Source organism: Stegodyphus dumicola, chromosome 6, assembly GCF_044657685.1.
Source record: "Stegodyphus dumicola isolate Sdum_Otavi_A_Nest chromosome 6, ASM4465768v1".
Lineage (NCBI taxonomy): Eukaryota > Metazoa > Arthropoda > Arachnida > Araneae > Eresidae > Stegodyphus > Stegodyphus dumicola.
The window spans coordinates 112,309,302-112,335,638 of NC_140773.1; the positions used below are offsets into that span (position 1 = coordinate 112,309,302).

The following is a 26,337-nucleotide window of genomic DNA, read 5'->3' on the forward strand; positions in this document are numbered from 1 at the left end:
ATCTTCAAACTTATGAATCTTCTGTTTAGTAAGCACATACCTAAACAATATTGCTTAACATCATAAATAACCTAGAACAGCGGTTTCCAAATCTTTTGACTCACTGAGCCCTTTTTAGAACCAGCTCTGCTAGTGGAGCACCTCAGGCCCATCCTATACATTAAAAGTTAATGATGTTTAAGAATGGTAGGTAAGAATACATTATTTGAATATGGCGAAGAAAACGAGAGTTATCTGCCTGTTACATGGGTAGGGAAAAGCTGTAGATAGTAAGGGAATGTTAAATAAGAAATATCTAAGCAACTGTGGAACGTTCAATAAATTACATATATTTAAAAATTTTTAGCTTTCCCATTATATCCCAATTTATTGTCAACGTGATACTGTTAAAAGTTAGCAATTCATAAAAATTCTTTCAAAGTTCAATAAAATAACCAATCTGTATTTATAAGAGATATTTTAAGTTATTCCTGATAGTATTATTAAATTTAAGTCGTTACCATAAATTCGTTTTCTGCCAGTTAATCATTGTATGCATTTGAATTCAAACTCATATTCGCTCATTACTTATTATTTATAATTTGCATTACTCTTTGTAAAAGAAGCTTACAACATAATTTTATTATTTATAGTGCAACTATAGTGCACCGTAAGTCTAAAAACACGACAAAAAAAAAAAAAAAAAAAAAAAAGTAAAAATATTTAATGCTTTTTTGTGCACATGTCAACGCTTCGAGATAACAATCCGTACTTCAGTGTGAAGCAGGAGGGACTCGTGGTGACTTCTCGTGGTATTCTTCAACATTAATATATCGAGGCTGCTTTTAAGAAGTCGTGATTTCATCCAGTTTATTATATTTATTATCACATTTATTGATGTATCGTTACTAGTTACACAACCAAGCTTATAAAAATTCAAATGCACAGACAACTCGTGAAAGTATCGCAAGAAAATCCCGATATTATAGCTATGAACTTGTGACTCAAATTCGACAAACTACGTATATTAATATGGGGCTATGTTTCGAGAAGCTTCGAACGGATTCTAAGAATTCTCGAAGGATCGAGAATGAGCAAGAAGTTCGAATAGCCCAGAAGGACTATTAGTCTCAAATCAGCATTTTGCGTTGCGTCACTAAAAGCGTTATATCACTTTTCAAATTGTCGCCACCAAATATTATCCCCCCTATATAATATTTAAAGAAATTAAAAAAATGAAGAATCTGCATGAATGTATGTATGTTCTAGAAAACAGAGTTCCAAATAACAGCCAAGTATCCTCTGCTAGAAGAGACACGAAATTCAACTTGGTAAATTTCCGTCTTCAAAATATAATATCTCAATTTCTGTTTTTGATTCGTATTCATGATTTCATTCAGTTTTTATTAATTTTATATGACTGGAGCAGCTGCGAATAGCACCGATTAGAAACCGCTCACCTGGAATCTTAGTAACTTTACACCTAACATAAGTTCTGACGTTAACATAAGACCTAACATAAAACCAGGTGTTCTTACTTTTATAACAGGCCAAAGCCTTTGAAATAATTATCAGATTTCAAAACTTGGTTAAAAAAATAAAATTCATAATATCTTACAACTATTAACAAAATAATGTTAGAAATATAAATAAATACACATTCGAACAGAGAATAAAATTTTGCAGTTTATCTCTTCCCTTTCTTCACCCCGAATAATTAGTTTTAGCCCAAAGAAGCGTTAGCTCAGAAGGACTATTAGTCTCAGCATTTTGCGTTGCGTCACTAAAAGCGTTATATCACTTTTCAAATTGTCGCCACCAAATATTATCCCCCCTATATAATATTTAAAGAAATTAAAAAATGAAGAATCTGCATGAATGTATGTATGTTTCTCCCATTGTGAGAAAGGCGACGGTACCTAGAGCCATCAAATTTGAATAACTACTCCTCCACCCGAATATGAGCAACTGGAAGCCCGAATTTGGAATTAAGAACTTGTTTTATTGGCTATTTCGTATTTTGTAAAATTTTAACGAATTTTTGATTAAGAATCTCAGTAATCTCAAAGGGAGCAATGGCAACACTGTACAGAAGAAGAAAAAATTAGCTCCAACACGCGAGACTGTCTATCGGAAATTCTAAATATATGCTGTTTTAAAATAGTTTTATCCAAAAGAAAATTAGCCCAAAAGCTGTCGAAACGTGTATGTGTGTGTAAATGAAAAACAATGCTTAACTTATTCTGATTTTTCAAAGAAAACCATTGTGTATTCGAGGAAATGATTATGAATTTCGAATAAATCATTATCAAGTTCGGGAAATTCTTATGAATAAATTTTGAATATAAACAAAAAAAATTGTGGTGTTTCGTCTGACGAACAAATATTGATTGATAACTGACTGATTCGTATATGTGACGAATATAATGCAAAGGGCAAAGTTGCTGCACAGATACAACTAAAAAAGTTGATAGTACTTCGTAAATCTAACACTTTATGTATTGTAGTGTGCGAGGATTGCGAAATATGAACGCGGAAGAATACAATACAGGCTTCACAATGATAAACCTCACTTATAGGATGCAGATTGACTCTTCTGAAGACTTACCACCAGAATTAGCATCGCTGCTCCATAAAAAGAATTTGACAAACCGAGTATCTTCCAAAGAAAAAGCCAGTTCTTCGCTTCCATGTATTGCAGTTGATGAGTGATAATTTGAACAATTCTTGTAAACATCAAATATTATTTCTTATAAATTTCTTGTAAATATTCATGATTAAAATAACTTTTCGTTCAACACGTTTTTCTTACTTGCTGTGTTTCCTAGGTTCATAATCACATTTCCCCATATATTCAACTATGAAAATTATTACTTTTACCATATTCCATCACTCCTTAAATTTGTGACTATCAGTTATGTATACATTCAAAGTAATTACTGCATATCTTGTTAAATATATTCATTTTAAAGAATTACCATATATGTTCATGAATATTCTATTAAAACGCGAATTTATTTATATTTATATTAAGTGTAACATATGCTTGGCGCGTAAAATCTTTATAAGGTCCTCTGCCCAAATCCTATTATTACTACTATCACAACCACCAAATAAGAAGCATAAAATAAAATTAGGAAAAATTTAACTTTAAGGTTGGTGCTAGAATATTAGAAAATTTTGCGGATTTCGAGGAAATCAGGCAGATTGAGTTCGTCCTCTTTAAGCAGCAATTCCGCCTTTTGTAGAATTTTTTCTTCTCCTTGGAAAAAGACGAATGTATGCTTCCAGATTCCCTCAAATTCAAGAGTTTTTTACTAAACCAATGCATACCTTAACTCACGCTTAATTTTTAAATTTTTATTTCTATGTCTCTTCTTTACACAAGAAACATTACACGCAACCCAGTTCAGTTATAATTACACTAATATTTATTCCTCACTGAACATTTTGTCTATTGTGAATTAATTACATTCGCGTTGAAATTATATGATGTGAGTCTTTTTACAAAACGAACTACAACGACGTGATTCATGCAGCAGATTTAAAGTAAATCCTTGACATGTATACCATAGTTATTACTAATTATGGGGGAAATTCTTATGTGTATATGAGAATTAAACATTATAAAATAAATTAAAACCAGTTCATTTCAAGGCTATGCTCCATTATTTTAGATATTTCAGTAGTGTGTGACTTATATTTCAACATAATAAATAATCGTTGAGACATTTGTTCAGTAATTCTTTCTAAGTAACGATTCATAATTTTTTATTATATTTAAGAAGCAGCAACATTCTGATGCAGAGTTTAACCACACAAAGTTAAAAAAAAAACCAAAAATGCTGTATAATTTAGTGGAAGATTCTAAAATGTACCTCACTTGTCGGAAAGTTTCTATTGCGGTAGTAAGTTGTACTACGTAAAGCACATTAGCTAATTTCTATTATTTAAAGTTATTAAAATTATGTTATTTGAAACACAAAAATTTAGCTGCTCGTAACCAGTTAGTTTCATTGGGAAATATTTAAATTAAAAGGCAAATGAATTTTAGAGAAATACGAGAAGCTAACTATACTGTTAATCGGTTTTAATTTTAACTACACAAAAAAGTATTTTATAGCATAAAAATAAGATGAGTTACTGACCTTGTTTCTTAAAAAAACGAATTCTTACATTTTTCGAATAAAATACGAAATGAAAAATCGTGTAATTGCGTAATGTATGTAACAGATGAATAAATAAAAAAGAAAATTACTCAGTTCACTTGTTTTTATTGTTGGTATTAATTTCATAATGAATTCGTGTAACAATTTAGCATTCATTACAACGATCCGTCAATTAAAAGATTTCAACTTCAATTCTTATTAAGGATATGGTCAATTTTTCAACAATCTATCGCTAAAAAAATTCCACTCATTTCCGCAATAATTTAAAACACACGCGTCTATCCTTATTGTATGATCATTTTAAATCTTCCATACGTATATATAAACAGCCACAACTCATACATGTAAAGTATTTTTCACTTTTTTATATGGAAAAGAAACGCTAGGCGGATTTTTTCCTCTTAAAGAAGAAAGATTTCTGTCAGTTGTTCTCGAAATCGGTATAGTTTTATATCTATCTAGCTATATATATATATATATATATGTTAAGAAATCTGAAAGCTTTTAGATTTTATATTACGCCCAAATGGGCGGGTTTTTTTTCCTCATTTACACACAGATATACGTTTTGAGAGCATTTGAGCTATAGAAGTTTTAATAATAGCATAGCTTTAGAATTTCCAATAGATAGTCTCGCGCGCTGGAGATAAAAATGTTTTATTCCTTACAGTGTTGCAATTGCTCGCTTTGAAATCGTTGAGTTTCTTAATAAAGAGGAACTGAAAATGCCACTGAACGTCGGATTACCTGGAACAATAAATGCGCTGATAATTGACAAATGGTCCGATAAAGCTGCAACTAATGCATGACTATCCCTCCCCCCAAAAAAGAGCTCTTATAAAGTTTAAATCAATTATCTTTAATATATCTTTTAAAGGTTTAATTAAAATATTAATAAAATTTGTAGAAAAATTCGCGTTTCCTTCAAGGAAATATCTGTTATCTTATTTTCATTAAATGTCATGCTGATATTCTATCAGACAACATCGTAAACATTGGGCAACGTGATCCTAGATAATATAACCATAAAAACATACCTATATTTTTGGGCAGATAAACATATTATACATTTTACTCCAATAATAGAAGCAGTCACGCCGCATGAGATAAGACAATTATATTCAAACTCAGTTTATTTACTTATATGGTCTAGCAGTTCGGCTATATATTCCAAAGCCCTAACCTTAACATTTTTATTGTTTCATTTTCATCTTAATTTTTTTTCTTTGCGCATTTCTTGAATCACAGCCTTTAGAATCTTTAGGACCGAATAAAATATTAAAATTTTCACCAAATCGTCTTCCTTCATCCACAAATCTATGTTTCTTTAAAATTTTATACATGCATGAGGAATTGCAATGAGATTTGAGGCTGTAATCACTGCATCGGCATAATGTAATGCTATCTAGAATCAATTTTCTTCAGCCGCGAATTAGTATTAAGCTATAACTTCATTCCAAGCCTTGGTAATGAGATTCACTGGAACAAAAATCGCAAGTGTCTTCCAAAACATCCAAGCCTTTCATTTTCTTTAAGTGCAGGTCAAAGATCCTTTCTACATGGTGTACAGGGATAATTCGCCACACGGAAAATCTGATACATATTTAAGCTCTTTAAATTGAACTTTCCTCAAATTTAAACACCAAAATCGTAAACTTATATTAGAATTAATTTGAAACCTTAAGAAAATATTTTTATTTGAAACTTTACAGATAACACATTAGTAAATACACATCCTTAGTTAAGTTAGTACACATCTTCCACCACTTCCGTAATATGTTGTTATCTAGGTCCATGCCTTTAACTTGACATTTCTGTGATGAGTTTTAATAAGATTCCTTTGCATGTATTATCATTCTGCTTTTTAGTAGTTTTACTCCCTTAAAAACGTGCAGGTAGCTCTTCACTCAGCTTTGGAATGAAAGAGAGTCGTAATATACAGAGTGATCATAAAAAACTTATATAGGAACCCCTAGCGGCCTAAGCGCTAAACCAAAGAAAACGAAATTTCAGATATGGTTATTAGAAGATATGCGCTCAAGATTGTAATGATTTAAATAACAAAGCTTTTAGAGTTAACGGTTACAGTGCAAAAATTTCAAAATTTTCGAATGGGAACACCCATTTTTTCCGTGCGCCAATTGATCAGCGTATTCAAAAATTATATAAATTGCTGGCGTAAAACATTTGTAAAGAATAACATTGTAGAAAAAGGAAAGAAGAAAGGAAAAAAACTTTTATTAAATTTGAAAATTTTCAGCATGCCCACCTCCGCAGATGATAACGCATTGCATGCGGGAGGTTGTGGACAACAATGACGAACGTATCTGTTAACTTCACGTTTCATGGCATCTTTCAATTCTGACAAATCTCGTGAATTTGGTGAGTACACCTTAAATTTCAGTTAACTCCAAAACCAGAAATCCATCGGAGTGAGGTCGTGGGATTGCTATGTGCTCGAAACTCCAAAGTTGCGGAACATAACTCTTTATCTCCAAAGTGCTGTTGCAGCGCTTGCCGAACACGTGCCAATGGTTGTATGTTTGCCCTTTATTCCATTGAATGTGATCAAGAAAGCATAAAATCGCAGAATGTGAAGATTAATCATTTCCAACTTTTCCAACCATCAGTTCCACTTTTCTAAGATTTTTCATTTCCCTTTGATCCATTACACATGTACATATTTCTGTTTCGCTGTAGAAAATGGTGTTTTTCTATTGTACACGACAGACACAAGCGAATAAAAGCGCTAAAGGTAATGTCTTCTATTTTGCTTTGAAATAATTTTCAAAGCTTATATATTTTATAATATTTGCAATATGTGAATTTATCTTGGTCACTCTTTTGCTTTGGTTTATGACATGTATTTGCATTTGCATAATTTATCTGGACTTCCAAAGATGTTTCCTTCCTTCATGAAATGAACTCCCTTTAAAATTTTCTCATTTTAATTACAGTTCATTTTTTCTCAGCGCTTTCAAGATTCTACCATCTTAGCTCCCCCCCCCCTTTCATTAATGTTCTCCTCTTCAGATTGCGCTATTTTATTTTCGCTGTGCTCCATCAATTGATTTCCCTATAAATGTAGTTATTGCTCCTTCTGTCTCTGCAAATTTTTTTTTCTGTCCAAAAGAAGGACTTGTATCGGATCACCCTCAAAATCGATAGAATAATAGTATTAAAATATCTATACCAGTCCAAGGTTGCTTTTTGGCCTAATTCTAAATTCTTGATGATAAAAAATTGATATGTTTCTTTTCTAATTAAACTTTTCCTGCTTTATAATGAGGACAAATAATATACATCTTTTCAGCAATTTTCATTATAGCAGCGTCTGAAGAATCAGCCACACTTTTATTGTAGGAACAAAAATAGATCCTAGATATCGCATTTATTTCTAATAAATATCGTACTTTACTGATAAATGCACAGCTGTTTCCCCTCCAGACTGCTATTTTTCTCTAGCATTAGAATTTTTTAAACCATAAAATCAGTTACGTAATGAATAAATACATCATTAGAAAGGTAGCAAAACACTAAGGAAGAATACTAGTCAAATGAACAAATAAATTTAAAGAATACGTGACTCATTAAGTAGGAAAAAAAATATTTAATTCATAATCATTATTCGTAAACAACTATAAGTATCAAGGCTAACGAATACAGTACTTACAAACACTTATATATAGCAAAAATGTGCCTTTTTATTTGGCAGATAAAGATTCGACGTCTTTAAGAAATGGAGGTAAATTTTGCGCATAGTGAAGCTCCTAATTTAGGGCAAATATTTTATAATTTTGCATGCATTTTAATTTCATAAATTTGCTAAAACGTCACCGCAGAAAAATAAATAAGAGAAGTTTAATCAACTAATACGACAGAATATTGTCCATAACAATTAATTCTAGTATACCAACAGGCTGTTAACTAAGATTCAATATTAACCATTTTATCGTCCTACGAAACTGAAATATCGTATTCAATATTATTCAGTATATTCAATTCGTAATATGTTCAATATTAACCATTTTGTCGTCCTAGGAAACTTCTTCTTTTTTGCTTTTAAAGATAAACATCTTACGTCTGAAACTGGCCTTAGAAATGTTTCTTTCCCCTTTTCACCACTTGCCGACCTATTTAGAAAACCACTAAGTTGTCACAGTGATGTTTAATATCATTTTAACACCGAAGAGAAAAAAAAATGTGTTCCCTGTCTTATCTGAAATTTAACTAACAAAGACGATCCTCTGAAGGCACACGCTCACAAATGAACAGTAGTTCTATTGCAATGTCAGCTGAAAGTGGAACGGAAGTGCATTCCTATTCCCGTCTTTTTAAGTGACCTTTTTTTGTATGATCCTGATATACTCTACTCTGGAGAAAGTATGACCAATTAAGCCATCAATCATCTCTTTTTATTTTTGCTGCATTCTTTGGGATTGGTAAACACGAAGCGACGGGTCTTCCCCAGAGGATAACGATCTAGAAACATTTAACACCGATGAGTGCCTGCCGTTGGTAACGCCTGAAGACATTTTTCAAATCGACGAGTCTTGTCTCGAGGGAAGCAGTAAAATGTATAAGCTGATGTTAATCAACGGAAAGTCCGCTATATTGATCTCGTTCACATCCTAGATAAAATATTCATTCAAAATAGTCCCTTATTTTACATGGAGATTTTAAGACGCTTTCTTGATTACTTTAAAAAACTGTATTTATTATCAAATATTAAGTTAGGAATATGAGGAAAGTATTACATTGTCTGCATAATCACAGCCTTTCTTCTGCATGTGTAACAATTACAAGTAGCAGTGCATCATTTAAAAATTAGGTCCTTTTTCCCGGTATGTTGACTCCCGATTTAAAGTACGAAACGTAGCGAGAAAAAATTTAACTAAGGTAATAAAATGATATTATGGCAGGATTTTTACTCAACTGAAAAATTATAGAAAGTCTCGAAAAGTCAAAAAAAATATGAACGCTTTCCTAAAAGTTAGAAAATTTTAACTTCTCATATAATAAAAAGTTTCTGTTTCATGTGACAACTCGTTAAAAAAACAACATTGCGCACCTTAAAAAAAGATACTGAAATATTTGTTTTTCTTGAATAAAGTACCACTCTGCTTGTTGTTCATTCGTCTCTTTAAATACTTGAGTGTTCTGTTATCCTTCGCTTTCGAATTATAATTGTCTTCATTAATTACTAATGCAATTTAGTTGCACGTTATAACTATATTAAAGAAACACTTTTTTCAATCCAGTATAATTCTTACCATTTTAATTTTATTTTAAGATTCTAGCTAAATTAAAGTTATTTGGAAGGCTAAATCTTAACTTGAACTGTGAAGTGACTATTAGCAAAGTTCAACTTGTATCAGTAACAAAATATATGAAGTGTGAAAAGACGCTTTTATTCTCAAGAACAATATGAACAGATTGCACTCCTGGTGCATACAGAGCCTCGCCAATACTTTTGGCGGCAACCCAAAATAGGAAACATAAAAATAAAACTAATCGTAAGCTGAATAATCAGCTGAATAAAACTGCACAGAGATCACTTAACGCGTAGTTGGCTTTTGACTTATACCGACGTAGATTAACCGGTAATTAATATGCATGGCCGCAAAACAGCAAGCTTAGCTAGCAGAGAAACAACGTGGCCGAAAGGCAGAACACGCTCTTTCTGAAGTAACTCAGAAGACACCAGTTTAAATAGTAGCTTTCTGCCCTATCTTGCATAATGCGCAAAACTAAAATCTCATTCTGGCAAGAAAGCGTGGGTTGAAGACAAGAGGTTATAGGAAAGGTCGCATTCAAAATAAAATTAATTGTTGATAAAATTAAATAAAAACCCCACATCATAAGCGAAATGTTCGTTTTGAACAATGTACTATGGTCATTATTTGTTTCTCTTTTACCAGAACTTTTTTTTTGGGGGGGAGGGGGGGAACACAGTTCGGATTGTGCAACAAATTTATATATTTAAAATGTTATTGTTTTAAAAAGTATATTAAAGAATAATAGGTTGTTTTTCCCTCATATTTATTTTTTATGATTTATTCCGTACTCCATAATAATAGTTTTTATCAATTTTTTAATCAGTGGTTATGTACATTGCCTGTACATATATGGCTATCGACTTCTTGATCATCACTGATCCCCTTTAAATTTTCATCAATCCGTTGGGAGAGGTCAAAATCCACCCCGTTGCGACGCCTATGTTAGACAAACATCGCACAAATGTTTGCGAATATTTTCCTGAACGTCCAAGACGTATATTTTAATCAAATCCAGTAACTGAATTGCAGACAAAATAACTTTTCAAAAAACCTAGCATGACACAAACTAACTGCATTGGTAGAAAAATCTAAAAATTCTCTCTCGTTGCCACATTAAAAATAGCTTTCCTGTTTATTCTCACTATGCAGATTACGTTCTATATGCGATACACGGACATGTGAAAGAAAAAATAAAATATTAGACAGTGCTAGACCATGCGTCACGAATGAAATCCATCTTTATTTTTTTCACTTTTCTTTTTCTGAATTCGCATGCTATAAAAGCCGACAAAAATCGATGCTATGTTAGAATGTGGCGGTTAAATTCATCCAAGTGGAGGTAATCTGCCTCAACAATAAATACGCGCATTACCATTTGCGGGAAATAACTATGTAGTACACATCCATTCGCATCTAACCGAGAAATGTCCGAATTCTGGAAAAGTATTGGAGTCTAGCGCAAACGTGAGCTGAGTGTTTAGTTGGCAGGTGGGCGTAATAATGGACTGTAGATTTAATGAACTCATCTGCTTAAACGGTTTTTTTGCCTATATTTACACCGGTGGACAGATATGGTCACTTAATATTCAAACAGAAGGGTGTGCGCCCTCTAATGGCTTTTTACAACAGCCGAGTCAAGCGGAAGCGAGAAAAAAATTCCACAATTCTTGGGTAGTATAAAAAAAACTGAATTTTTTATAGTCGGGAGCTGGGAAAACAGGAAACTTTTCTTAGTAGAAAGGATTTTCCAAAACTACTGCCTTAGAAAGAAGCAATTATGTTTAAAAAATTGCATAACCGCAATATACATTTTACCGACAGTGGAAATAATAAATTTGACTGGCTGGTTCCCTACACGGTAATATGATGAGTTTCTTCGAAATCTAATGTGCTTCGTACATTTAATCGTTTTTATCTCCGGTGTGCTGTATTTACATATGATTCATTTTAACACAGATTCATTACCACTCTCTTTTATCAGTTGCCGATTTTTCATAATTTTATACTCAACCTTTAAGAGAATAAATATTTGAAACAGAAAAATGGAATTAGAGATCTTCAGGACGTAAGAACTTAGCAGCCTGATTCACTTATTTTCTTTGTTTAAATATTATTGCTGATTAATTTCTTTGCTTAGAAAAACTCGCAAAAAAATTCTATAAATGTATATTAAATTACTGTTATATTGTGTGATTTATTTTAGCTAACACGTTATTTTTGCTTTAGTTCTCTTTTATAAATTCAATTTCTTCAGCCGAGCTTTCAGGGAAGCAAATTAATTGGAGAAGTTGTAATTTAAGGAAGAATACTGAAGCGACTACCTCGTATAGTTTGCTAACGTCACATGTATAGCCGCCAGCCATTTAGCCGATTTGTAGATTTGGTGAGTGAATTTCGTATCTGACAGAGCGTTGAGTTACTAGCTTCAGTAGATATAGCCGAGTTATCCAGATGAAAGTTAGATTGCATGTTTGCCTGCTTTAAATACCTGAATTCTTTGAAAGTACCAGTTGCTAATGTTTAGTTGTACTATACACATAAATTTTCTTGTAGTACAGCTAAAACTACATTAAGTCATTTCTTGTCTGTGTTAAATAAAGTTTAGTTAGACTTCTGTATATTTGTGAAGACGATGATTCAACGGAACAAGAAAGGTTAAACAAGTGCAATTAGTACACCTAAACCCCTCCTACTCAATGGCGGGCATTAGCCGTTATAGGCGGTGGCCACTACTAAAGAAGGAAGCGGCGGTCGCTTTGTTATGAAAGCACCTAATAGGTGGGCCTCCATTTCCTCCTATGAAGGTACAGACAGTTTATATCCAGGCCTTCTTTGGGATTCGAAACCAGGCCCTTCGGTACGGCAGTCAGAGTCAACTACTTTCCCGTCTGGTTGGTTTAGATACCTAATTTAATCTTAGCCTTATACATTTAACACGCATTTGTATATCTAAAAATCTGAAGATTTACTGATTGCAGAATGTTAGGAAAACTGTATCCATAACGATATTTTTAAAATTCTCTCAAAAAATACTAATATTAGACAAATAAATTTAAAGAAAAAAGACTAATAATTTAAACCCGAAGTCTGAAAGTACCCACTGCTTAAAGTACAGTCACGTAATGTGGCAAAACTTTGCCATCTGCTAAATAGTTATATTTGGGAAAGTACTCCTAAACATTAAATTAGGCAAATTTCACTTTTATGCACATTCAACAGATTTATATTAGTTTTATTGAAAACTGATTTTACTAGACATTTCAGGTAAGTTCGTCATGAACCATATCTAACTTTCCCCAAATACATTGTTTCAAAGGGGAAAATATTCTGCTACTAAGAAGTTTAAGTAGAATATTTATCCTCTTTGAAGAAGAAAGACCCATTTCAGATTTCTCCGAAATACAAAAAGATTTTCCATAAAATTAATATTAAGCTGAATTAAAATTCTGGCCAATTGGTTCAGTTGAGGTCAAATTGGCATACTCCTTTTTATTTTTATCATGTTTAAATCTATATCAAATTTTCTACCTTAGCGCATAAGCGAGTTACTTAAAGAGTGTCTGTCAAGGACTTATTTAAATTAGGTTTATAAGCTACAAAGCTAGAAAGAATTTCCTAACAGAATGCAATTATTAACGATAAATTTAAGCTAATATAATTAGTTCGAAAAAAAAGGTATTTAAATAAATAGCAGTTCAAGAATTATCTTGTAAGAATTTCTCGAGGGATTTGATCTTTAAGCAGACAAGGCAGAAATGCAAATTAAATAGACTTACATTACTAAGAACTTGAAGGAAGAGAAAATGAAAGACATTCAGAACAAGTTGCCACTCACCAAAAACTGAATTTTGAACCTGTTCCTCAATAAAGTCCAGGAGCAGCGAATAAGCCGCAAAACAGAAGCCGAAGTTTTTCTTAACTTTGTTACATTTCACGCTGGCAACATAATCAAGGAACAAGTGTTTTCAGAAAATGTTGTTCTTGGTAATGATCTTTTGAACAGTGAAAAATAACGCGTTCTTTTTCGGCAGCCGCCATTAACGCGAATATAGAGAAACTTTATTTCAATTATTTTACCCTCCCTGAAGGGTTCTATACGAAACTGCCTTTACAGATAGATACTTTCGAATCTTGAGAGCAAACTTTCCGGTGGGTGCGATGACTCACAGTAATTAAAAAAGAAAGAAAAAAAGCAGAGGAGGTCGCGCTCAAGGAAGGGCAACATTTTAACAGTCACCCCAACACCTTTCTTTGATAAAGAACCTAATTGGTACGTAACAAGCCTTTTAAACGTACGGCGGGCGCGTTAAAACCTCTTAAATGAAATAAATAAACCCAGAACGGGAGCGAAAAGAACTTGTGAAAATGTTTTCTCATTACTGCTCTTTTCCTACTGTCGTGGTGTTGCATAATTCACGCGGGTAACGCTACCGTAATGGCCAACAGATTTCAATAACTGAATTTAACTTTTCTTAGGGTTCCTTAATCATTTTAGCAATGAACTAAAACGCCTTTTATTTGTGGCCTTCTGCCTGGTGCGAATCACAATCTACCGGCTCTTTGAATCCTTGTTAATTGGGGGAATGGGGTGGGCATGCACGGGCGCTGATTCAGTTTCATCCAAAATGGGGCGCTTTGATAATTATGCGCGAATAAAAAAACGATTAAATTATGGCGGGGGTAATTATTCAAGGGGGTAGTTTAAATGGGCGTAATGGAGTTTAGAGACTATCAGATTTTCCAGCTAACTAAGTGAATGAAATAAAAGGGTTACTCTTGTTGCGCCACAAAAGAAGCCCGTTAGGCTTTGATCAAAGGAAAGAACATGCCATCGGAATGGAAGTTTTTAAGATACGAATGAAAAGTAGAATAGTTTCTGATTTAATAACGGAAACCCTTGGAGCTTAAGTGGATGGATGGAAGTCTAAGCACGTCCCAGTGTATTTTTAAAGCCTGGATACTTTTCGCGGCCGAAACTTTCTTCGCCGCAAGTACGGCATTTTTGATTCCGTGTTCCTCGAACCTCATTCGAATGCTAAGCTGGGGGTCAAGTGTTTTTCTTCCACAGGAATTGATTAAAATTATAATATCAGCAGCCAAGCACTTATTTGGAAAACTGCAAGACTTGTATTTGTGTAAACACTGTAACGGAAATGATACATTTTAGCAAACACAAATCCTTTTATTTAAGATTGGACTTTCAGGAATACCAACATAAATGCACAGTAACTGAAGAATACAACTTATTTTATGATCTCGAGACTAAAAATAAAACCATTTACAGAATGATATATTTATATTGAACTATATATATTTCAAGCTAATTTTCCTCAGAAAGTTTTCACAAAAGCATCATTCCATCCAATGCCTTAATTTATTAAATAACAATAATATTCACTAATTCTGTAGACAGAGAGCGGTAAACTTAAATCGTGAAAAACTTACAAATTGTTGAAATATGATTATTAAATAAATATACCTCACCTTTATCCAAACCCATATGAGTTAAAATAGTAAGATATAAAATATATCGTTACTGGCTAAAAAATTAAAACGAGGAAAGTTAATTTAAAGGACGAGATTCAGATATCATATTAAGTACAATGGAATTTTACAGTACTTAAGAAAGTTAGCACATGAAAGTTTTAATTGTCGCCTAGTACTTAACAATCATATTTTATAATCTTCTGTTTTCCTCATCTGTATTCCTCTTACCTTTTAAAATAATGATTTAAATTCACTGAATTATACAGTTATCTTATTCAGTAAAATGTAACCCGTCAAGCGGTTGAATTGTTGAAACTAATGAATGTTAGCCATTTTGTCCACGATATGACTGTTGGAGAACAAGTTAATTACACTGGCCTTTTAATGGTGTTCTGAGGTGTAGTAGAATGTTCCTTACTGTTTACATACCTCCTAAAACCAGTCCTCGTATCCTTTGAATTTATTAAATAACAAAAATACGAAATATTAAAAAAATGCTTAAAAGCTCTTTTTCCTGTGCATAGATAAGCGACATCTGAAAAAATATCAAATATCAGCAAGGGAAACATGATATTCAAATATTTTAGATTCATTCTGGATAATGAGACCAGAGAATATGCACGATAAACGAGATATTACTTTACAAACAGATAAAGTACCCATTGTCTTTTATATACTGAATACGGAATAAACTAGTATGGATATGGTGCAATATTATTTGGGAAATTAAAATGTTATTGAGCTTTCCAACACGAATATGCAGTACTTCAGATATAAATACAAAACAACTTTTTCTCATCTACTCGACGCGAGCTGATATTTATAAATCTAAATTCCACAACAAAATTAAATTGCGGCAGTAATAATGGAACTGAAATGGAAAATACTTCTCACCAGTATCGTGAGTATATAGTGAGTTTGTTAAAAATATTTCTCCCCAGTATCGAGAGTATATAGTAAAAGTTTATTAAAATATTTCTCACCAATATCTAAAGTATATAATGAAAGTTTATTATTTAAAAAGTAATCTAATTAATCCTAAACGTTTAGGAAGCTTGCATATTAATATTTGCACATATTATAACAATATGAGTATAATAATGTGTGATATTTAATGCAGATTACATAATGAAATGCATAAGAGAAAACGAAGGAAGTCTAAGTTGGCTAATTTCAATGCTTAATACAATAAAAAGGAATTCAGTAAGACATCTTAATTTGTTTAAAATGAAAAATGTGTGAAATGTAATAAGCCCATGCTTGTCAACTGTTCTTTCCCCCCCCCCTTTTTTTTTTTTTTTTTTTTTTTTTTTTAATATTCCAGCGAAACTGCAAATAGCAGTTTCAGTATCAACGAGCAGCATATTAATGAATTAGTATTCAAAATTAACTGCGCTGCATATTAATAAACCAGTAAATCTACATAAAGAATAACACTAATTGAATCATTAGATAATACAATGTGCAATATACTGATATATCAGTACATTGGATAGAGTAGTAAAAATATATGAGTAGTTTATAGTAAAACCATAATAAAAATATATGATTCTGGCCCCTTTCTATTTTTTTTTCGTCGGTTTCCCACCTCTGACACTTTCATAAGTTTACACTTAAAAATTTTTTTTTTTGTAGCCCATAGAAAAAAATACATTGTAAGCATTATTATCACTTTTTTTTTCTTAATTTGAAGGGACAGTTTTTAAAGGCGGAAATTTATATATTTACATCTTTTGATGAAAAACTAATATTCATCTCTTGAATATATTCTTGAATATATATAATTTTTAAATAATTGATTACAGTTTTTGAATATCAAAAAAAAAAACGTGATAAAACTTATAAACTAATAAAAAATAAAATGCAGAACTTAAAAAAATTTCCAAGTATTATGAAAAGCACATAATAAAAAATAGAATTTAAAATGTTTAAAAATTGCTACACAGCCTCCTAAAATTTCCTTAAAAACCCAGTACGAATATTACTGCATAATTCCCCTGCGCATTTTTTATTTTTTAGAATGCTTTATTCGAATGCTTACGGTATCAACGGAACTGTAATAAGTTAATCAAAGGCACATTACTTTCAGCTTTGTAGTCTCTTATGCTGATTGTTAAATATTAACTGTTTGAGTTTTGTAGTCTTTTATGCTGACTGTTCGTATAAAAAGGTAAAATTGTTTAGTACAGAGTTTCGTATTAAAATAAAGAATATTATCATATCAATGGCACACGTTCAGTCTCATTTCTGTTGCAGCCCGTTGTATTTTTTTAGATTTATGCTCTTCAAGAATCACAAATACCTCAAACATAATTTCAAATCTCAGGTCTGCATGTTTATGTTATGCATTGATATAATGCAACACCATTTTCTTGGATGACTAAGAAATAAATCTTTCACGTAAATGCGAAAAAGCGTTATTTAGCATACACACATCTTCGTAGTAAATGTAATGAGTAGCAAATCACGAATAAACACGAAATAAGAAATCTGTTTGTTTGGCAGAGGTTTACGAAATCTGCGATACGCAAGACGAATAAGCTTCAGATCTGATAAAAATTCATTTTTCATTCATACATTAATCATAATGAATGAAATATATCTTCTATTTAATGAATGAAAAATGGTTTTCTTTTATACAATCATTGTGTGTAATTTAAGAGACTTGGAACAAGTTTTTTATTTGATAACTTTTCAGTTTGATGTAAATATGAAGCATGATTTTTATATGACAGTAAAAAATTTAGGTTGATGGATAAAAATGCTGCATAAAATGCACTTATTTTCTTTTTCTAACTTTAACTATTACGCTTTTTACTGTCTGGGTTAGATACAAACTCTTTGGCGAATTTATCACCGCTACGAAATTTTAATCAACAAATATAAACGCACTTAATTTTTTTAATAATAATTCTCAAAATTTCACATTACAGTTTAATATTTCGATACGTCTGAAGTTAAAAAAAGTTTTAATTACAATGTTTTTTTTCAAAAGTTTTAACTACATTTCAGTTGATTAAATACTTTTTAATTGTTTGAAACTTAATCCTTAAAGTTTCAAAAGTTAAAAAAAAAAATTAAAATATATAAATTATAAGATACCAAAGAAACTGCAATCAGATCTTGGTCATTCAGTTTAACAACTGAAATAATTTTAAATTAAGCAGTTACGACATAACCATAATTTAAGAAATGATGCCGAAAATTTCAAGTTACAAAACACAAAGCTTTTTAGATTTAAAATGAATTATTCAAGACGGAAAGGCCAAATGGTAGAAAAACATTGTTATGATATTATTTCAATGTAAATTAACAAAGCCTGGAGATTAGTACATTTATAAAATACCGGACTATTAAGAGGATGCTTGCAACAAATATTTCCCTGGAGTATGTACACTACGGGGTTGGGGGGGGAGGACAATTCTATATCTCCCGTTCTAGTGGGCCGATTGACGAAAGGAATTCAACTTGCGCTTTTCATGTCTCGAAAGCGCGACTTAAAATATGTAATAGATTTATATACAGCATTGTTCTAAGATACTGCATTGCAGCATTGCTCATTGTGGTGTTTTGACACAAAATCGGACTTTTTCTGAAATGACATGCCAATTTTTATCCATATTTCGGTTCTACGACTCTAATTATTCCAAACTGCCAAGTTTTGTAAAAATCGCACAAGTAGTTTTTAAAAAATTAGCTCTCAAAACTTTAGCTCCATAATGTTAATTGAATTTGGTATATATTTATTAATATTTCTTTTTTTTTTATTAAACTTACTTGATTCTTCCTTTCACATTTCGAAATTTAAGTTCAATCCAAATAAAATTACCCATTTCTTATGATTTATCTTTAAAATTTGTACTTTTATAAATTTTCCGAAAAAAATTTAATTATAGTCTATAAAAGTTTTACCATCATCTTAAAGTAGACGTATTTCTAAGCTTACCTTCAAAAACTTAACGCTCTTTATTCAAAATTTCCGAAGATATACGTGAATTTATATATTGGCGAATTTTGAAATTTGGCATATTTGTTAAAAGCGATAATAACATCAAATGTGGTTTAGGCATTTTGCTAAAATTGTTTGAAAGTAGGAACGATGTGACTTTTTCCCGCTCATGCACAATGTAGAAAGGGAAAGGAAACTAGGTTGCCATATATTAAGAAGTTCGCTACTTCTTGACGCAAACTGAAAAAAAATGCGCAAAGATAATTTTTGAATTTCTCCTTAAATTCCTTAAATTACAAAATTTAATATTTAGACATAATGAGGGGTAGAATCGAAATATCGAAAAATATTGACATGTCATTTTAGAAAAAGTCTGATTTTGTGTCAAGAAATATTGCATATAAAACAATGATGTATATAAATCTAATGTATATTCTAAGTCGCGCTTACGAAACATGAAAAACGTAATTTGAATTTCGTCAATCCGCCCAGTAGGAACCGGAGACATAGAACTGTACCCTAACTTTTTTTTTTCGCATCCTCAGAGCGTTGAAATTTTGTATATAGGACTGCTATAATATGTAGTTGTGCACCTCTCTTTTTGGTTGCAATCGGCCCCAGCATACTCAGTATTTTTGTGTGAGATCAGTATTTTTATTCTTATATGTTGGTAAATTGCATTTTTTGCTTTAAAAATTATTGAATTATGTTATTCTTATCTTCCGGTTAAGGTTTTTATGCCTTTAGTTAACCTGCATGTTATAGTTGTAGAATTATTAATAATTTAAAAGTTGTTTAAATGCGGCTAATCCTATTTTTTTTTTACCATAGCAGCCATATTTGTTTACATTTGAAACATAGCAGAATAGTGGATTTGTTGCCAATACAGAGAAACTAAGCTTCGCAACAACAAAGTAACATTTTTTTTTTTTATTATTGCGAATTAAATCATGCTTAATCCATTCTGAAATTATCATTTAAGTTATTAAATTATCCCATATATTGACTCAGCATAGTGTCCACAACAAATTAAGTCAGTTTCTACGCCTTCAGTGTCTTTTTGCCGAGTAAAAACAAAAGTAAACTCTAATTTTTTTTTTTTCCACCGAAAAATCCGCCTTCTTGTCCGCTGGCTGAATTGCTTGTTTTTTCGTAGACACTGTAATTTTAATTGTAAAAACCGTTTTTCTATTCATAAAAGATATCAATTGCTTTATTTTAAATTAAACCTGTTTTTTTTATATGATTGCGATACATTATAGTAAAAAATAAAATTGGAATTAACTTATTAAGAAGTGCGTTTATTGGTTTTAAATGGCTAAGTTTATTAATAATAGCAGACATTAAATTTGAAAAGTGAATTAATCTTTGCTGAAGGGCAACACCCTTAGAACGGGGTATGCCCGAAAATACGGGGAAGATTAAAAGGGCTTAGGTTTCCCACAAACTTGCAACTGCTTTCAGGATCTCCCATTCTTCTCATCCGATAGTTTCCAAGGTATGCTGATTTTTACCTGGGCTTGATTTTGCATAATAATCGGAAATAATATATATCTTTTCCGAAAAGCAAAACTTGAAACGAAAAATATCATAATTAGAATAAAAACATGAGAAGAAAATATTAGTGAAAATAATTTGACTTGAAAAATTGAAAAGGGTTTTCTTTTATAAAAATAAACTGTTAAATGACGTGATGACTTTAATTTCAATAAAAAGTAAAAATAATGTCTGAGACTGATTTTGAATTTTGCGAGATATTAAAATGTTCATATAAACTTAATATTTCAATGTGTATACATATTAACCAGTTGATAAATTAAACTGGAAATTTATAAGTGGTGGTACTCCACATAATCATTGTCCTCTTATGCCGAATTGCCAATTACATTTAAATCAAATTTATAGTGGCACTCGAACTATGGTGAAGGACAATAATTTGTCATCACCAGGATTTGGCGAGTGGATGCCCTAATCCCCAATTGCCCTTTAAAAGGGGGAGTATACAAGGCATTTTCTCCCTTCTTCCAGCACGTCTGCATGGTGTAACGGTAGTACACTCGGTGCGTATTCGAGAGGTCCAGGTTCAAGCCCGGCGAGAACATTGCACATTTTTCACCTCTCCGGTTTCAAGAAAACCTAATGATTATACACATGTTTTCATGTTTGCCTCTCCAAGTAGTACTTGTGATTATCGAAAAGGAAATAAATATAGGGAAGATTCATGCTGTTATATAAAAATATAGAAGAACTCCTTACGATATTTGCCATTTTTCTCACCAATCTCACAAATTTCTGCTGTGGACTGCCATTATTTTATAACTAAGCATCTTGAGATATAAATCTTTAAAACTCTCAAGGTGCTTAATTATAAGACAATCTTCATAACTAAGCATTCCTAAAGATAGGCAAAGAATCCCCTTTCCCTTGTTTTAAAAAGCATAAACATGGCGCAGGTATAATGCATCACAAACCAACACTTTTTAATCCTTCTTCCTTTTATTGTGGAATGTCTCGTTACCTTTAAAGTGAGACTACACCAAAGGCCTTTTATAGCCTCTTTAAAACTTGAAATACTCGCCTGTACTTAGCATTAACATTCAAGGCTTAATCCATCAGATATCTGAAACACTCAATGTGTTGCGTGACACCAGTACTCTGACCCTACTTCCATCTGCTTGTTCTAAAGTAAATGGCCCAAAGTGACTATTATACAAATTGTTATATAAACAAACTTGCAATTATTGTATAAAACATGTCGGTTATCGAGCTACTCTGACAGTTTAAATTAATAGGTTTGAGTTAAGCAAAATTTTTAACTAACTAGGCGATGAATAATTATTTCTTTTTACATGCGTTGCTTTTAAGCAGAAGTAGAAGTCATTTTAAGCTTAGCTTTCAGCTGAGAAGAGATATGCTAATAAAATTTTTAATCAAAAAATTTTCCCCCATTTAAATGATCTTAGAATCTTAAATGAAAACTCTCAACACATTAGATGCTTGCATATTAATTCGTGTACACATACGCACTCGTGAAAAAACTATACGAAAATGAAAAATGTAAAACATACAGATAAACACACAACAGTGTTATTCAAATTGGACAATAATGCTAAGCATTAAACAAGAGACTAGGGTGTTAGGTCTCCAGAAATCAGCAGTTTTGGATTCCAATAAAATTAATGATATTATTGTTAATGATTATTAATAATTATCTGGAAATACTAATGGTATTATTATTAATGAGATTAACTATAATTTAAGACACAATAACACGCCGAATGATGAAGAATGAATTAAGATGTCTAGAAACCAGACTTCGCGAATTTCATTTCTCTTGCATCGAAATTGATGAACTAATTTCTCTCACTCAACTCTGTTTGAAACAAACACATTTTGTTTTCCAAAATAAATATTACAAGCAAACTGAGGGATTAGCCATGGGAAGCCCCCTCAGTCCCATCCTGGCTGATATCATCTGATCCCGCTCTTGTATTTTTAATTTTTCCGGCTTAGCTTTCTTTTAATATTCGTCACGCGCTGCACTGCGCGAGAAATAAAACCATTTAATTTATAATTGAACTAACATTAGCTTTTAAATACCAAATTCGTAACAATATTAATAATATTGCATTGCTTTATTATCATCATCGTCATTATCATCATTATTGATCTCCATAAAAATTGCGAAGAACCTACGCAAAGTCATATTATCATTTTTAAAGTATTCAAGGCTTTATATAACCGACACTACGACTTCATGCACAGACCATGTTGGCCTAGGCCAACGACAAGTACAACCCTTGCCATTTTGGCCAAAATGAATTCGTGAATCTTATCATGTTGTGATCAGGAAAATTAGTCACAACAATGATTACTGTTATTATTACAGAGCAACAATGATTATTTTTATTATTGTATAAAAGTTTTTACATATACATAATATCTAATTTTTTCTGCAAAGAAACTTAAAATATTATGTTGTTTGTTATACGTACTCTAATGTTTTGGAAAGAAATAAAAAAAAATTCGTTAACATTCCTTAAAAAAGTCGCTTTTTTTTAAATCAAATTCATTAAATTGTATATTAATTCAATATTTTTGAAAATTCCAGAGAAAAATTAAAAAAGCTAAAACATGTTATTGTTACGAATTTATAACGAAACAAACTTGCGAAAATGAGTATGAATATTTGCCTAGAATATGGTAAAATAAAAATAAATAAGTAGAAAAGGAGTTTGTAGCAGCAATAATAGTAGTAGTAATATAACAACAGTAATGGCATTACAAACCTAGATCGAAAGCTTCAAACACTTTACTTTATTTTTCTGCGTCGTCTATCTTACTCTTAACTTTGCAAATACTATTTTGCGAAATCTATTTTAATCTTTAATTGTCGGCGTCTTAACAGTATCTCATCTTCTGCAAACAAGCTTCACAACTTTTAAAACATTAAGTTTTAAGCATCATTTTCACGCAATTGAAATGTTAACAAGCTTTCTGCATTGATAATTTTCCTTTAAAGAACTTTAAAAGATCTAATCATATTCACAAATCTATCGCCTGATGTACTCCGCTTCTAAAATTTTCTGGTAGAAAACTTCATTTTCAGACAACTAAATTCTTCCTAATGAGCTGCAAGACGAGGAAAAGCAAAAATTTTCTGTTGTTTCTTTCCAGAAGAGATGCAAACTCTTTCTAATGAAAAGATAAAAATAGCAAAATAGAAAAGAAATATCACGCACTTGAGTACGGTGATTTTTTATTCGAACTCCGAGGGGATTGTAGAACAACAGGTTGCTTAATATAGCGCACAAGCCACCTTGCTGCCTGCCAAAGGTTTTAGTCTGGTTCACCTACTGTTCTTAATTTTAAAAAAAAGCTTCAAATCGGCATTTTCGTTAGGGCATAGAAATAACAATAAACAAATGAAAATTTAAAACAAAAACTGTAATCTGAAGGCTTAATATTATAAACTGAAAGTCTGAAAAAGTTCACTATTAAAAATTTTAAAAAAATTAATTAGATTAAATTAAAATTAAAAAATCATAAATAAAATAAAAATGTTTTTAAAAACTTCTACGTGAGTTGTGTAAAATGCAACGACAAAACACTTTTATAACATACTGTAGATAGTAAAAGCTGTAAAAGTGCATAAAAATTCTCAGTTGTACATATTTTAAATTAAATATATTTTAATTTATATCAGATAGTTGTACTACCAAAAATGAAATGAAAATTCAAATTACTATTTCTTTTCTATCGCTCAGCCTCCAATCAACAAAATACTGATTAAATTAGAAGGAAAAATCAAAGGTTTCATACTTTGCCGAACAGCATCGCAGTCCGAGAATCTGCTATGTACGAGGTGCATTGAATATAAATTAAATATATTTTATGCTTCAACATTTTTTCTGTTTTACTTGTCCTTCAGTTTCCAGGCACAATCATGTCTTTTATTTGGCCAGGACAAGTTTTTTTATGTTAAGAGAAAACAATGCACTATCTTCAAGGTGTATTAAATAAGTAAGAATATAAAATAAAATAAATGGTATCTAATTCATCTTTTTCCGCTAATTTCTTCTTTGTCGAAAGTTTTGCCAACCCCGAGAATGCGAAAATTGTGAATTATCTACGATAATTTATAGTACTTTCGAGCTTAAATTTATGTAGGTTGGTTCTTCATTCTATCTTCACTTGGAGGGAAGGGAACAGAAAAGACTCTCAAAGATTACACGAAAGTACCTTGCCAGCTTTTTGAAAAGCGTATTTAAGGTCTCCCAATTGAAAAAAAAAAGGATCCAAAAAAGAAGAAAAGCTTATGGAATTCCCTTTTAATTTAGCACCATCTAATTGTTTTTACGTTCCTTTTGTTCTCGAGCTTTGAAAATCGCGGACTGGTATTATGAAAACGATAAAAGCGCAAAGATAGGGGGACGTTCAATTTAGGGGGATAGGGGACTGGTTCAAAATCTATTGTTTAATAATAATAACAATAAAAAAAATTCCACTCAGTCATCAGTTTTTACCGCAATCGCCAAGTCATCAGGTTCAATTGTTCTCCGCAAATATTCGTCATCATTTTATTCGCTCATTATTGTCATCGTAAACAATGAAAATCGCATCTTAGCCTTTTTCCTTTGCAAAGACTTTACCACCCTCCAATGAGAGGAATATTTTTTAATAATAACTCGTCCAAAAGATGGCGAAATAACCACCACACGAAGGTAACAATCATCTTTCGACTTAATTCCAAAATAATGGAGTTACATGCTTAAAAACAAGTGGATGGTAGGGAGGAGTATAAAAGAAAAAGCAGAAAAATCGGTATCAGAAATTTAATAACACTACTAACATCCAAGCGTTCGAAAAATTTAACTTCTTTAATAACAACAAAAACAACGGAAGGAGGGAATTTGCGTTTTGGGGAGTATAACTATTTTAGTGAAGTCAGCTAGAAAAAATTATCCACCACTTTTATTTTTTTTTCCTCTTTCCACGTACTTTTAATAACCAACTACTAGCCAGAAAAAGGTGTAGAGCGTATTAAGCGGCTAAATGTTCGGCTGCGGGGTTAAAAAAATGAATAAAAAATGATAAAAATTATAAACGGAAATTGACTTACGGGAAAACGGATGTTGGAAAAGACGCGGGACAGTTAAAGAGGGGAATTGGGAAGAGGGTGGAAAGTGGAAAATTATTGTGAAGGTTATTTAGCGTAGGTTTTTAGAAAAATATTTCAAATTATTTTGTCTCTTAAGTATAAAAAATGTTTCCGATGGCCGAAGCTTTTTATAGTTTCTCGTTGAAGTAATCACGAATGTCAAGCTTTGGACAGTGCTGAGACGAAACGGCGTCTGACAGACGATTTGTCATCTCGAGGGGGGAAATCTTCAAATTGAGAAAATTCTGCGTAAAAATTGAAATTCAGTAATTATATCTTTTCCACAGACGAGTGTTTTTCACGATTGCAGTTCTTCTGGATGACTATGATTCAGTTTTGTCGGTGATGAGCTAATTTTATATGATGATTAGCAGTGTTTTAATTTAATAAAATGTTTCCTACAGACTTTTTTTTCCAGATACATTATACAGTCAAAATATACAGACTTTTTTTTTTCAGATTTACGGTGAAACACCATCAAATCTAAATATAGGGTAACAGATTGACGCTCTTATTTTGTTTTTAGCTTTTAAGATTACACTCTAATTTCACTTCATTAGAAAGACTGAGTAACTCACGAAAGAAATTTCGTCCCATCTGAACGTAGAAACCTACAATACAAATTGATAATAATAAATATGTAAAAGCGATTAAATATTTACTGGTATTCAGCTTGAGGTTACAAAGAAGCAACAAAATTTAATTTCAGTTTACTTAGTGAACATAATGGTAGCTCGACTATTTACAAACCGAATCTTAAAACTTAGGAATTTGACACCTGTGCAGAAGTCCAGGTCACTCGAAACAGAAGTC

At 31.6% G+C, this 26,337-nt stretch overlaps 2 protein-coding genes across 7 annotated transcripts in view; one reads left to right on the forward strand and one right to left on the reverse strand.

The window, feature by feature from the left end:
* The window catches only part of LOC118201700 (caspase activity and apoptosis inhibitor 1-like), a 689,338-nt gene that overhangs the window by 577,588 nt on the left and 85,413 nt on the right, over window positions 1-26,337 (reverse strand). The gene's annotated exons all lie outside the window — the stretch shown is intronic.
* Window positions 1-26,337, forward strand: part of LOC118182083 (uncharacterized) — a 362,084-nt gene that overhangs the window by 150,360 nt on the left and 185,387 nt on the right. Inside the window, exon 1 of one of the 2 annotated variants that reach the window (XM_085818819.1) lies at window positions 19,694-19,777. The exons of the other annotated variant lie outside the window; for it this stretch is intronic. The gene's annotated coding sequence lies outside the window, so the exon portion shown is untranslated. Of the gene's footprint in view, window positions 1-19,693; window positions 19,778-26,337 lie in introns of those variants that run through there. 2 annotated transcript variants of the gene reach the window in all.